The 12392-nt window shown below is 39.3% G+C and overlaps 1 protein-coding gene across 4 annotated transcripts in view; it reads left to right on the plus strand.

Annotated features, from left to right (window-relative positions):
- The window catches only part of MTA3 (metastasis associated 1 family member 3), a 163941-nt gene that overhangs the window by 17594 nt on the left and 133955 nt on the right, over positions 1–12392 (plus strand). The gene's annotated exons all lie outside the window — the stretch shown is intronic.

The raw sequence follows: 12392 nt of genomic DNA on the forward strand, positions 1-12392 counted from the left end.
ATTTATAGAACATTGCACCCCTAAGTGGCAGAATACACTTTCTTCTCAAGTGCACATGGAACATTCTTCAGGATAGATCACATGTTGGGTCACAAATCAAGCCTCAGAAAATTTAAGAAAATTGAAATCGTATCAAGCATGTTTTCTGATCATAACGCTATGAGATTGGAAATCAATTACAGGAAGAAAACTGTAAAAAACACAAATACATGGAGGCTAAACAGTGCGTTACTTAATAACCAAGAGATCACTTCATTCCTTTTTATAGCTAAATGATATCACTGGGTGGATGTACTACATTTGTTTATCCGTTCATCAGTTGATGGACGTTTGGATTGTTTCCACTTTCTGGTTTTTATGAATAATGGTGTTATGAACATTCCTGTACAAGTTTTTGTGTGGACATCTTTCAGTCTTTTAATTTACAGATACGTATTATTTCATATTCTCTCTCAGTATTTTGTTGAAGATAGCAGGTGGTTAATCCTGTTGAGTTTCTTTTGGCTTGGAGTTTGTTCATTGCGTCTCTCTTGTGTCCTTTACCATGCTTCTCTGTAGATGGATAGTTATATACAGATTCTAGAGGATCGAATCTAGGTTTATTTTTGTGGGGTGTGGGTACAAGATCACTTCATGGGTAGCATGGTGTACTTCTGTCATGAGGTCTGTAATGTATCGTTGCCTGTTTCTCTCTCTTTATTTATTTATTTTATTATTAAAAAAATTTTTTTTTAGATTTAGTTTATTTTTGGCTGCGTTGGGTCTTTGTTGCTGTGCACTGGCTTTCTCTAGTTGCGGTGAGCGGGGGCTACTCTTTGTTGCGGTGCGCGGGCTTCTCATTGCGGTGGCTTCTCTTGTTGCCGCGCATGGTCTCTATGCACGCGGGCTCAGTAGTTGTGGCTCACAGGCTCTAGAGCACAGGCTCAGTAGTTGTGGCGCACAGGCCTAGTTGCTCCGCGGCATGTGGGATCTTCCCGGACCAGGGCTCAAACCTGTGTCCCCTGCATTGGCAGGCAGATTCTTTACCACTGCGCCACCAGGGAATTCCCAGGATATTTAATTCTTTTACATTTAATTATATTTTAATTCCTCTGTGTGTGTGTGTGTGTGTGTGTGTGTGTATGTGTTTTCTCCTTCCTTTCCTTGTGTTGGTTTTATCAGATTTTCTATTTGTCAGGAAGGTATCCATCCTATTTGTAGTCTTATAGTGGTCACCTTCACATTTTTATTTATTTTACTTAATTGTTAAAACTTTTTGTTTTTAGAAAGGTAATATTTGAATATGTCAACATTTAAAAGGTACAAAAGTATATTCAGTGCAAAAACTCTCCACATCAGGTCTCCGAAGACCCAGTATTCCCCCATAGGTCATCATTGTTACTAGTCTCTAGTATCTTTTCCAGAGAAAATCAATGTACATAGAAGGAAATCATACATATGTGTATACACATATTTTCCCCCAACTTTTTTTTTTTTTACAAAAATGATGGCACAGTATGGTGGTTTTAATATTTTTTACTCTAGAATTTCCCATAATAACTTTAAAAACTTTCACTCCCTTATACATTTTTAAAATTTTTATTTATTTATTTATTTATTTATTTTTGGCTGCGTTGGGTCTTCATTGCTGTGTGCGGGCTTTCTCTAGTTGCGGCGAGCAGGGGCTACTCTTCGTTGTAGTGCGCGGGCTTCTCATTCTGGTGGCTTCTCTTGGTGCGGAGCACGGGCTCTAGGCGCACGGGCTTCAGTAGTTGTGCCACACGGGCTCAGTAGTTGTGTCTCGTGGGCTCTAGAGCGCAGGCTTAGTACCTGTGGCGCATGGGCTTAGTTGCTCCGCAGCATGTGGGATCTTCCCGGACCAGGGATCGAACCCATGTCACCTGCATTGTCAGGCGGATTGTTAACCCCTGCGCCACCAGGGAAGTCCCTCCCTTATACATTTGAAAGTTGACATCTAAAATTTTTCATCAAAAATTTAAATAGTTGCAAAGAGATAATATCTAGTGTGTTGCAAATAGTGACATTTAAGAATAAATGGCTATGTAGAGAACAAACGTATGGACACCAAGGGGGAAAACGGCGGGGGGTGGGGATGGTGGTGTGATGAATTGGGCGATTGGGATTGACGTGTATACACTGATGTGTTTAAAATTGATGACTAATAAGAACCTACTGTATAAAAAAGTAAATAAAATTCAAAAATTAAAAATAAATAAATAAATAAATAAATGGCTATGGAATTCCTTGGCCATCCAGTGGTTAGAACTCCGCATTTCCACTACTGGGGGCCAGGGTTCATCCCTGGTCAGGGAACTAAGATCCAGAAAGCTGCGTGGTGCAGCACAGCCAGAAAAAAAAAAGAAATATTGTAACAATTTGCCCATCATCACAGGTTAAAAAAAAAAAAGCATGAACAAGCTCCTGTTGAAGTTTGAAATTTTACGTGATCCCTTCGTCTCCTTGAGCTCTTTTCCATTTTGCTTTCTCTGCAGAATTCTAGCCTAATGTATTTTATGCTTGAAAAGTTTTATCATCATATTATTCTCTGCAACAAAAATTAAACATAAATTAAAATTTTAAAACACTTTGTATGTCTTGACTTCATAAGGCTCAGAGTCTTAATTTCTTTTGGATTTATTATAATTATAATACACATACTGTAAAAATTTTGATAATTACTAAACATAAAAATACATTTTTACTGGAAATCATCTCTTAATGAGATGGGTGGGGATTCTTCTCACCTCATTTAGTTAACAAATCCTTGCATTAATGTAACTTGTTGCTAGAATGAGAGGGTTTGGTATTGATTCTGTTCCTGATTTTTGTGTTTATAGGTGTAGTTTCTGACAAAATTTTTTCATCTAAGTAGATGAGAATGGTGGCGTTTTCCTCATTTATTCGTTTATCAAATATATTTTGAGCTCCTACTATGTTATGGAGACTCCTCTAAGTTCTGGTGATAAGCACTGAACAAGCAGAAGTCCCTGCCCTCAGAGTTCACAAGTGTCTCTTTGTTCTTCTGAGTTGTATGTGAAAAATCATATAGCAGTTTTTCATCAAAAGTCATTTTTAATGATTTAGCAGCTGACAATTCAATTATGTCCTACTTCAGTCTTGTTGAAAGCAGCGAATTTGAAACCACCAGAGTTGGAAGAGGTTTGTTAACCAGTCATTAGTCTTTCATGATCTCATTTTTTGAGAAGCAGAATAAAAAGGCTTTACCAAGACCTAACAAATGACTGTTAATTTTACTTCCTACTCTTTGACCTACGTAGATTGTATCACTTAGGGGTCTACCAGATAAACAACTAGTTGGAGATTTTATGTATATATAAATACATAATATCCTATACACATATGTAATCTCCAACTGGTTTGTATAAATATATAAAGAGATTTATTTATTGCAAAACGAATAAATGATTGTGGGGCTGGCCAGGTGGGATTTCTTCTTCCTCAGGGAAATCTCAGTTTTGCTCCTGAGACCTTTCATTTGATTGGATGAGACCCACCCAGATTACCGAGGACAATCTCCTTTATTCAGAGTTAGCTGATGGTAATCACATCTACAAAATACTTCACAGCAACACCTAGTTAATATTTGAATAACTAGGGATTATAGCCTAGCCAATTTGACACACAAAACTAACCATCATAGGGACCTTATTTAACCAGTATACTCAGAAAGGTTTGGGAAAGTTGAAATAATGTTCATTTAAATATACCTTTGCGGGACTTCCCTGGTGGTGCAGTGGGTCCCCTTGCCAATGCAGGGGACACGGGTTCGAGCCCTGGTCCGGGAAGATCCCACATGCCGCGGAGCAACTAAGCCCGTGCGCCACAACTACTGAGCCTGTGCTCTAGAGCCTGCGAGCCACAGCTACTGAAGCCCGCACGCCTAGAGCCCATGCTCTGCAACAGGAGAAGCCACCACAATGAGAACCCTGCGCACCACAGCAAAGACCCAACACAGCCAAAAAATAAATAAATAAACCTTTGCATTTTAAATTTAAGTCTGATAAAATGTTTGGATCTTATACCATTTGTGTACTTATGTATTTAAATATATATGACATGTAAATTGATATATAAAGTATAATATGAACTGTATTTAAATATATTTACATCAGATTGTTGGAACTGTGGATTTCATTTATTCAGTGGAAAATGACTAACAGTAAAACTTTAATGACAAAGCCAGTCCTTATTGACAAAAACCAGGCAGCTAAATCATACTTTCTGTCAGTCTTTTTTTTTCCAATTTTAATAAATGAGTACTGTGCATCCCCGAGGCAACCATCTCCTTCTGAATTCTAAGATAGATTCCTGGATAATGCTCAGAGCCTTGCTGTGATGGACTAAGGCTATCAGCACTTTTTGCAGACTCTGTTTTTTTTATCTTGGGACTGTTTTCTCAGGAGTGTGTTTTGTTTTGTTTTGTTTTTTAATAAATTTATTTTATTTTATTTTTGACTGCGTTGGGTCTTCGTTGCTGCACGTGGGCTTTCTCTAGTTGTGGTGAGCAGGGGCTACTCTTCACTGCAGTGCACGGGCTTCTCATTGCAGTGGCTTCTTGTTGCGGAGCATGCGCTCTAGGCTTGCGGGCTTCAGTAGTTGTGGCTCACGGGCTCTAGAGCACAGGCTCAGTAGTTGTGGTGCATGGGCTTAGTTGCTCCGCGGCATGTGGGATCTTCCTGGACCAGGGCTTGAACCCGTGTTCCCTGCATTGGCAGGCGGATTCTTAACCACTGCGCCACCAGGGAAGCCCAGGAGTGGTGTATTTTTTGATTACCATCGAGGGGTTGGAAAAAGTGAATCTTTAAGTATAAATTGTTCATATATCTATCAGTTGATCAACAGGTAGATATCTGATGCCACAGTCTCGCATATTTCTGAATTCATAACATGCTAACATTGGCCAAAACACCCCAATTCTAATACCACACTTTGCTGTGACTGAAGTATGTGTAAGACACAAAACCGTATTCTGTGAATTTCTGATATCTTTATCGTGTCCCTGTTTTGTCACCAGTGATCTCCTTGTTTGGTGCTCTGGTGGTTTTTACTCCCTTGGGCTGTGCTGTACTTTAAGATTTAGGGTGGTGGAGAGGTAAGAGAAGAGTGGTGGAGATGAGAAAAGAAGGACCCTGTGCTAGTTCTCAGGCTAGTACATGTGGAATTTGATCTAAAAGTTGTTTTCCTTAAACATGTGTTTCTGTGTATCCCTTACAATGTCTTCTGTACCCTTAGAAGTGTTCAGGCTCACCTTTTGAAGACTTCTGTTAACACTATACCACTTTTCCTGGGCCTTGCTTTTTTCTTATCTTGGAGATCCTTCCATATCTGTATGTACTTTGTTTTAATGGCTGCATTATATTCCACAGTTTGATGTTTTTACTATAATTTAACCAGTCTGTACTGGTGGAGGATTGCGTTTTTTATCTTTTGCTGTCAAATAGTTCTGCAGAGTACATTATCATTTAGCACATGTTATGAGCACAGCATCTATATTTAGGATAGATTCCTAGAATTGCAGTTGTGGGATCAAAAGATTATGCATTGTAATCTTGATAGATATTGCCAAATTGCCTGCCTCAGACAGGGTATCAGTTTAGACCTATCAGCAACAAATAAGTGCCTATTCCCTCCCACCCTTACCAATATAGTTTACTATCAGGCTTTTGATCTTTACTTAACCTAATAGGTAAAAAATGATACCTTGGTATAGTTTTATTTTACATTTCTTATGAAAATGTGGCTTTCTTATAAAAGCCACTTTTGTTTCCTTTTCTGTGAACTGTTTATATCATTTGCCTTTTTTGTATTGAATAACTTCTGCTAAATTAATGTGTAGTGGAAAAAATCTTCAGTTAACTCAATAAATACGGTTTTGTTTGTTTGTTTTTTTGGAATCCAAGCTATCTTTATTTTTGAACTACATTTATGTTTTGCTTTGCCCTTATCTAAATTTTTTTCACAAAGTGTCTGTGGGTGGTGAACTTTCTAAATCTTACCATCATACTTAATGCTAGTTTGTCTCTTTATAGAATTCTAGGTTCAAACTAGTTTCCTCTCAGAACTTTGAAACAATTAACTCCATTGTCTTCTGGAATCCAGTGTTGTTGATAACAACTCTGATGTCAATATAATTCTTATTCTTGATGTCAATATAATTCTTATTCTTGTAATTCTTCTTATTCTTAACATGTTTTTTCCTCTGGAAAAACACAGCTTTAGAATTGGCATTCTGAAATCTTGCCAGAATATGCCATGCCAGAATATGTCTGCATGTTGCACTTACTTCAGTAAACCATTCTATGTATTTTTGGTGAATATGTTGGAATGAGGGAGGACCTGTAATTTGTTTTCAGCTCAGGGATGTTTTCTTCTAGGATTTCTGTTTCTTTGTTGTCCCTCTGTTGTCTCTCTTTCTGGAATTCCTAGTAACAAAAGTTGTGACTTCTGTTAACTGATCTCATTCTTTTCATTTCTTAGGCCTTTTATGTAGCTTACTGGAAGAATTCTTTGATTTAACACTCCAGCTCACTTATTTGATCAACAGCTGTATCTATTCTGAATTCATTCAGCTCAGTTGTTGAAACTGTAATACTTCCAAGAGTAATACTAAAGAGAGAAGGGGAAACACAAACAACTACAGAAAGTTACCCTGGTATTTGAAGAACCTTTTTTTGTGCTTTGACCACAAATTTTATTAGTAGGGATAAGGCTAAACATATTTGATTTCTAGATATCTGTTGTGTATTCTTCTGAACTTTGACATTATGAGAACATAGCCCATAGATCTGTTGTATCTTAGTCTATAAAGTATTTAGGTGCATAGACCTCAGCCTTTCTCTCTCTCTCGCTCTCTCTCTCTATTTTATTTTTAACATTTTATTTATTTTATTTTCTGGCTGCACCGCACAGCATGTGGGATCTTAGTTCCCCATCCAGGGAGCAAACCCACGCCCCTTGCAGTGGAAGCGTGGAGTTTTAACCACTAGACCGCCAGGGAAGTCCCAACACTTTCCTTTTTTTGAATCCAGGTCCAAATGTGGCTAATCTGAGACACTGAGCCCTAACTCTGCCCCTGGAGAAACTTCTCAGTCTTTTCCAGGCAGCTACTACCAGTTGATTGGAGTTGGCACAAAGATCTATTTTCTGTCACTGCATTAAAAGTAATAAACATTCATTTATAAGGACATTTTTCTCTTGCTATTTTATAATGTTTTTATTTTTGTGAATGACATTTTACAATTAGTAGTTATGGCAAGTTTGTGTCTCATTAACCAGATTATTATCAACTGTAAATATTACAGAGGTTTATTATTTGGCAAGTTAATTATGTTTTATGGTACACATTTTCTTATTGATCTGTTACTTTGAATGTTAATGATTGCTATTATCTTTTTAAACAAAGCAAGTACTATATTACTACTTTAAAATTGATGTCACATTGCTTTTTGATTATTAAATGAGGCATTCCAATAATTAGATATTCTTAAGCTTCTTTAAAGGCTTTGTGTTAGCTTTACTTAATTTGTGGGATGGAACAATATAGACTTCATGTTTTATATTTTCATATGACTGGTTGAATGAATATCATTTTTGTAGTCAGAGTAGCTTATCTAAAATTTTCCACAGGTTATCATTAAAAAAATCTTTCCATTGAAGTATAGTATAGATATTGAATTCTGTAGCTTCCTACTACTACCTCTGTTTCTACTAGTGCTTTTACCTTTACATTGTCTTTATTTAGAATAGCCCAAAGTATGTTTTCATTAGCATTTCAAACTCTAGAATTTTAAATCTGGCAGGACCCTATACATAATCTGTTTAAACTCTCTGTTTTATAGCTGAGTTCTTGACCCAAGATTACCTAGCTGGACTAATGATCTGTCCTCTGATTCCTGTTTTTCTATACTTTGTTTTATTTATCTCTAAAATTTATTTTGGAGGAGATAAATATGACTATACTTCATTTTATGTTTGTCCAATTTGGCCTTGTGAAGAAAGGGGTTTTGGAGTCAGACCTGGTTATTAATGCTGGGTCTATCATTTAGTAGCCATGTAGCCTTGGGCACATTAGTTAACCTTGCTGAGCCTTAGTTTCTTCATCTTTACAAGGGGCTTACTAATACTTTCTACCTATTACCCTCCCTGTCTTGAGAGTTGTTGTAGGAATTAAATGAATAAAGTGTGGCAGATCATGAGGTGTACAGAAAATGGTAGCTTTTTGAATCAGTGTCACTGAAAGAAACAGAAACCAATCTGGATTTGGTCTATTACTGGGAATTAAGTGCTTCCCAAATGGTGGAATGGTTGAAGGAACATATCCTAGGCTGGGCCCCTGGAGGACTCCCGTAACAGTACAAAGAACTGACCCACGTGGGAAGCTGGTCCCTCTGGAGCCAAGCTAGCAAGCACCATGCTTTTTTGATTGCCCCTCACAGCCAGGAAGTTGGAAAATGGTCACCTGAAGCCTCAGTCCAGGTTTTTAGAAGTCATATCAAGAAGCTGCTGATGCCTGCCGCATTCTTGACACCTAGGAACTTGGAGAATGGACATGGCTTCATAAAAGCCTCACTTTCAACTTTGCTAATGGCTAATAGTCTCAGGAAGATGGCCCCTGTCTCATAGCCTCCCAGTACATTGCATGCCAGTTCCCATGCACAACTCGGGGTGCATGGGAAGCTGGGAACTAATTTTAAGCTTTCTGATCTCTCCAAAGGGAAGGAAGGAGGTTGAGAAAATCCGAATATTTACTGTAGTGGTATTAAGCTGGATGGTAGTGATGGTAGTGGATAAGGATTATTATTGCTGTGTTCAGTATACCTCATTCAGAATTATATATCAAGTGGGTGATATTCTAGAACTAGAACTGGAAATTCCAAATCCAGTTATTTTCAGTGGGCTGTACTCCTTCTAATATCTTATTCTTTATTCGTTAAGTAAGTAATTCACTGAGCATCTCAGTATGAGCAGATGGCTGTTCTGGATGCTCTGAATGTTTACAGTGACCAGACACTGTCCCTGCTCTCAGAAAGGCTTAGTCCTGTGGGTTACAGGCGTAGGCTGTTTTACTACAGTATAGTAAATGCTGTGGTAGAGGTGACATACCCAGGAAGGACTCCTGACCCCTAGCAGGGGGGCTTCTAAAGTGACACCAGATCCTTTTAGGAAGTGATCATTCACAAGTTAAAGTACCCCAATTGCCTATACATTTTATAAAAGAGTAAAGAGAACTGTTTTCATAACAGGTTTTGGTAAGAACAGGACAGTATAGATGGGGATTCTTCTTGTAAAGAGATGGAGAGGATACTTAAGAGGAGAACATCCTCTTGGATCTGGCCAGTTTTGTTGTGGAGCTGAGGTAGGAGGCATCTTTGATGGCCCCCTCCATCACCCGTTTATCATCTTCACCTGGAGGGCTTCCAGGGGCCATATTCCTTCCCTGGAGATCCAAGCAGGCACCCATAGCATAACTCACACTCTAGGCCTACAGTCCAGATGTTCAGATGTTCTCTAACCCTTTCCCCTATTATCTTCAGTTTCTTTGTCCAAGATGTGAGAAAGGGGCTCTTTACTTTTATTCTATGTGTTTACTGCACGTATAGGATAAAAAGTCATAAACAAAAATTTTAGGCACTGAAAAGGGCCTTACTTGTTCATTTTCCGTTTTTCTTAGCAGCCAGTTGTGGTTGTCTTCAAGTCTAGAGGACACAGGTAGGAAAAGAAGATCATAACTTGTGTCAAAATTGCCTCTGTATTAGAGAATGGATATAAATCATTATTTTTTAAAACAGACTTACAAATCCAGGAAGCATTAATAAATGTACATTTTTTACAGTGTTTTGTTTGATTTTAATTTTGTGCAGTCTTTTAAATTTTTTAAAAATTTTGCTGAAGCATAGTTGATTTACAGTGTTGTGTTAGTTTCTGGCGTACAGCAAAATGATTGTTATACATATATATGTAATATTCTTTTTCACATTCTTTTCCATTATGGTTTATTACAGGATGTTGAACGTAGTTCTAATTTTGTGCAGTCTTTAAGCTTAATTAAGATATCTTTGCTCTGTTGGTTGTAAATCAGTATTATTTTATCTGGCCTTTTGTTCACAGACTTTGCTTTTCAGTAAATGTGATAATAACCTATATTGTATATCAAAAGAGATTTTAACACTTTCAACCCATCAATACTTTATCTTTGAGAAGGAAGGAAAACTAACAATTTTTAAAATTTATTTATTTATTTATTTATTTTTGGCTGCGTTGGGTCTTGGTTGCTGCGTGCGGGCTTTCTCTGGTTGTGGTGAGCAGGGGCCACTCTTCGCTTTGGTGCATGGGCCTCTCATTGCGGTGGCTTCTCCTGTTGTGGAGCACAGGCTCTAGGTGCACAGGCTTCACTAGTTGTGGCACATGGGCTCAGTAGTTGTGGCGCACAGGCTTAGTTGCTCCGTGGCATGTGGGACCTTCCTGGACCAGGGATCGAACCCGTATCCCCTGCATTGGCAGGTGGATTCTCAACCACTGCGCCACCAGGGAAGCCCCCAATTTTTTAATACATTTTAAAAAATTAATAATTAATTAATTTGGTTGGGCCTTAGTTGCTGCTCATGGGATATTCGTTGCGACACGGGATCTTTCGTTACAGCACACGGGCTCTTCATTGTGGCACGCGGGTTTCTCTAGTTGCAGTGTGTGGGCTTCTCTGTAGTGTGGCACGTGGGCTCCAGAGCACATGGGCTCAGTAGTTGCAGTGCACAGGCTCTCTAGTTGTGGTGTGCGGGCTCAGCAGTTGTGACATGTGGGCTCTCTAGTTATGGCGTGCAGGCTTAGTTGCGCCACGGCATGTGGGATCTTAGTTCTCTGACCAGGGTTCAAACCCACATCCCCTGCATTGGAAGGTGGATTCTTAACCACTGGACCACAAGGGAAGTCCTGAAAACTAACAATTTTGAACTCTGTGTTTCAGATGGTACACTAGACACATATTCATTTTGTTCTTTTAATCATCACTACTAGAATTTGTTAGTTTAGGTTGTTATTAGCTCTATTTCTACAGTGGCCCAAAGAGAATTCAGTAACTTACCAAAAGTCATAGCAACATTTAGTGGAATTAGAATATGAGCTCTTCCACCGCCGGTGAGGGCCTGCGCTATGCTGAGTACTCGCCGCCCCCGACCAAGCGGTTGGACGCCGACATTGACCGGGGACTGGCAAGGAGTTCGATAGCTGTGGGGCTGGGTATTGCAGCTCTTGGATTTGCAGGTTGCTACACATTTCAAATCTGGAAACCTATAGGACAAGTAATCACAGAAACTGCAAAGAAGATTTCAACTCCTATAATTAAACTCAGGGTCAAAAGAACTGCAAGTGGAGACCTTCAAGATGGCGGAGGAGTAAGGCGTGGAGATCACCTTCCTCCTCATAAATACATCAAAAATACATCTACATGTGGAACAACTCATACAGAATACCTACTGAACGCTGGCAGAAGACCTCAGACTTCCCAAAAGGCAAGAAACTCTCCACGTACCTGGCCGTGTGGCTCACAGGATGTTGGTGCTCTGGCTGGGTGTCAGGCCTGAGCCTCTGAGGTGGGAGAGCCGAGTTCAGGACATTGGTCCACCAGAGACCTCCCGGCCCCACGTAATATCAATCGGCGAGAGGTCTCGCAGAGATCTCTGTCTCAATGCTAAGACCCAGCTCCACTCAATGACCAGCAAGCTCCAGTTCTGGACACCCCATGCCAAACAACTAGCAAGATAGGAACACAACCCCACCCATTAGCAGAGAGGCTGCCTAAAATCATAATAAGTTCACAGACACCCCAAAACACACCACCGGACGCGGTCCTGCCCACTAGAAAGACAAGATCCAGCCTCATCCACCAGAATATAGGCACCAGTCCCCTCCACCAGGAAGCCTACACGACCCACTGAACCAACCTTACCTACTGGGGGCAGACACCAAAAACAATGGGAACTATGAACCTGCGGCCTGTGAAAAGGAAGACCCCAAACACAGTAAATTAAGCAAAATCAGAAGACAGAGAAATACACAGCAGATGAAGGAGCAAGGTAAAAACCCACCAGACCAAACAAATGCAGAGGAAATAGATAGTCTACCCGAAAAAGAATTCAGAGTAATGATAGGAAAGGTGATCCAAAATCTTGGAAATAGAATGGAGAAAATACAAGAAACGTCTAACAAGGACCTAGAAGAACTAAAGAGCAAACGATGATGAACAACACAATAAATGAAATAAAAATTCTGTAGAAGGAACCAATAGCAGAATAGCTGAGGCAGAAGAACGGGTAAGTGACCTGGAAGAAAAAATAGTGGAAATAACTACTGTGGAGCAGAATAAAGAAAAAAGAATG

Source organism: Eubalaena glacialis, chromosome 14 (assembly GCF_028564815.1).
Source record: "Eubalaena glacialis isolate mEubGla1 chromosome 14, mEubGla1.1.hap2.+ XY, whole genome shotgun sequence".
In the NCBI taxonomy this organism is placed as follows: Eukaryota; Metazoa; Chordata; class Mammalia; order Artiodactyla; family Balaenidae; genus Eubalaena; species Eubalaena glacialis.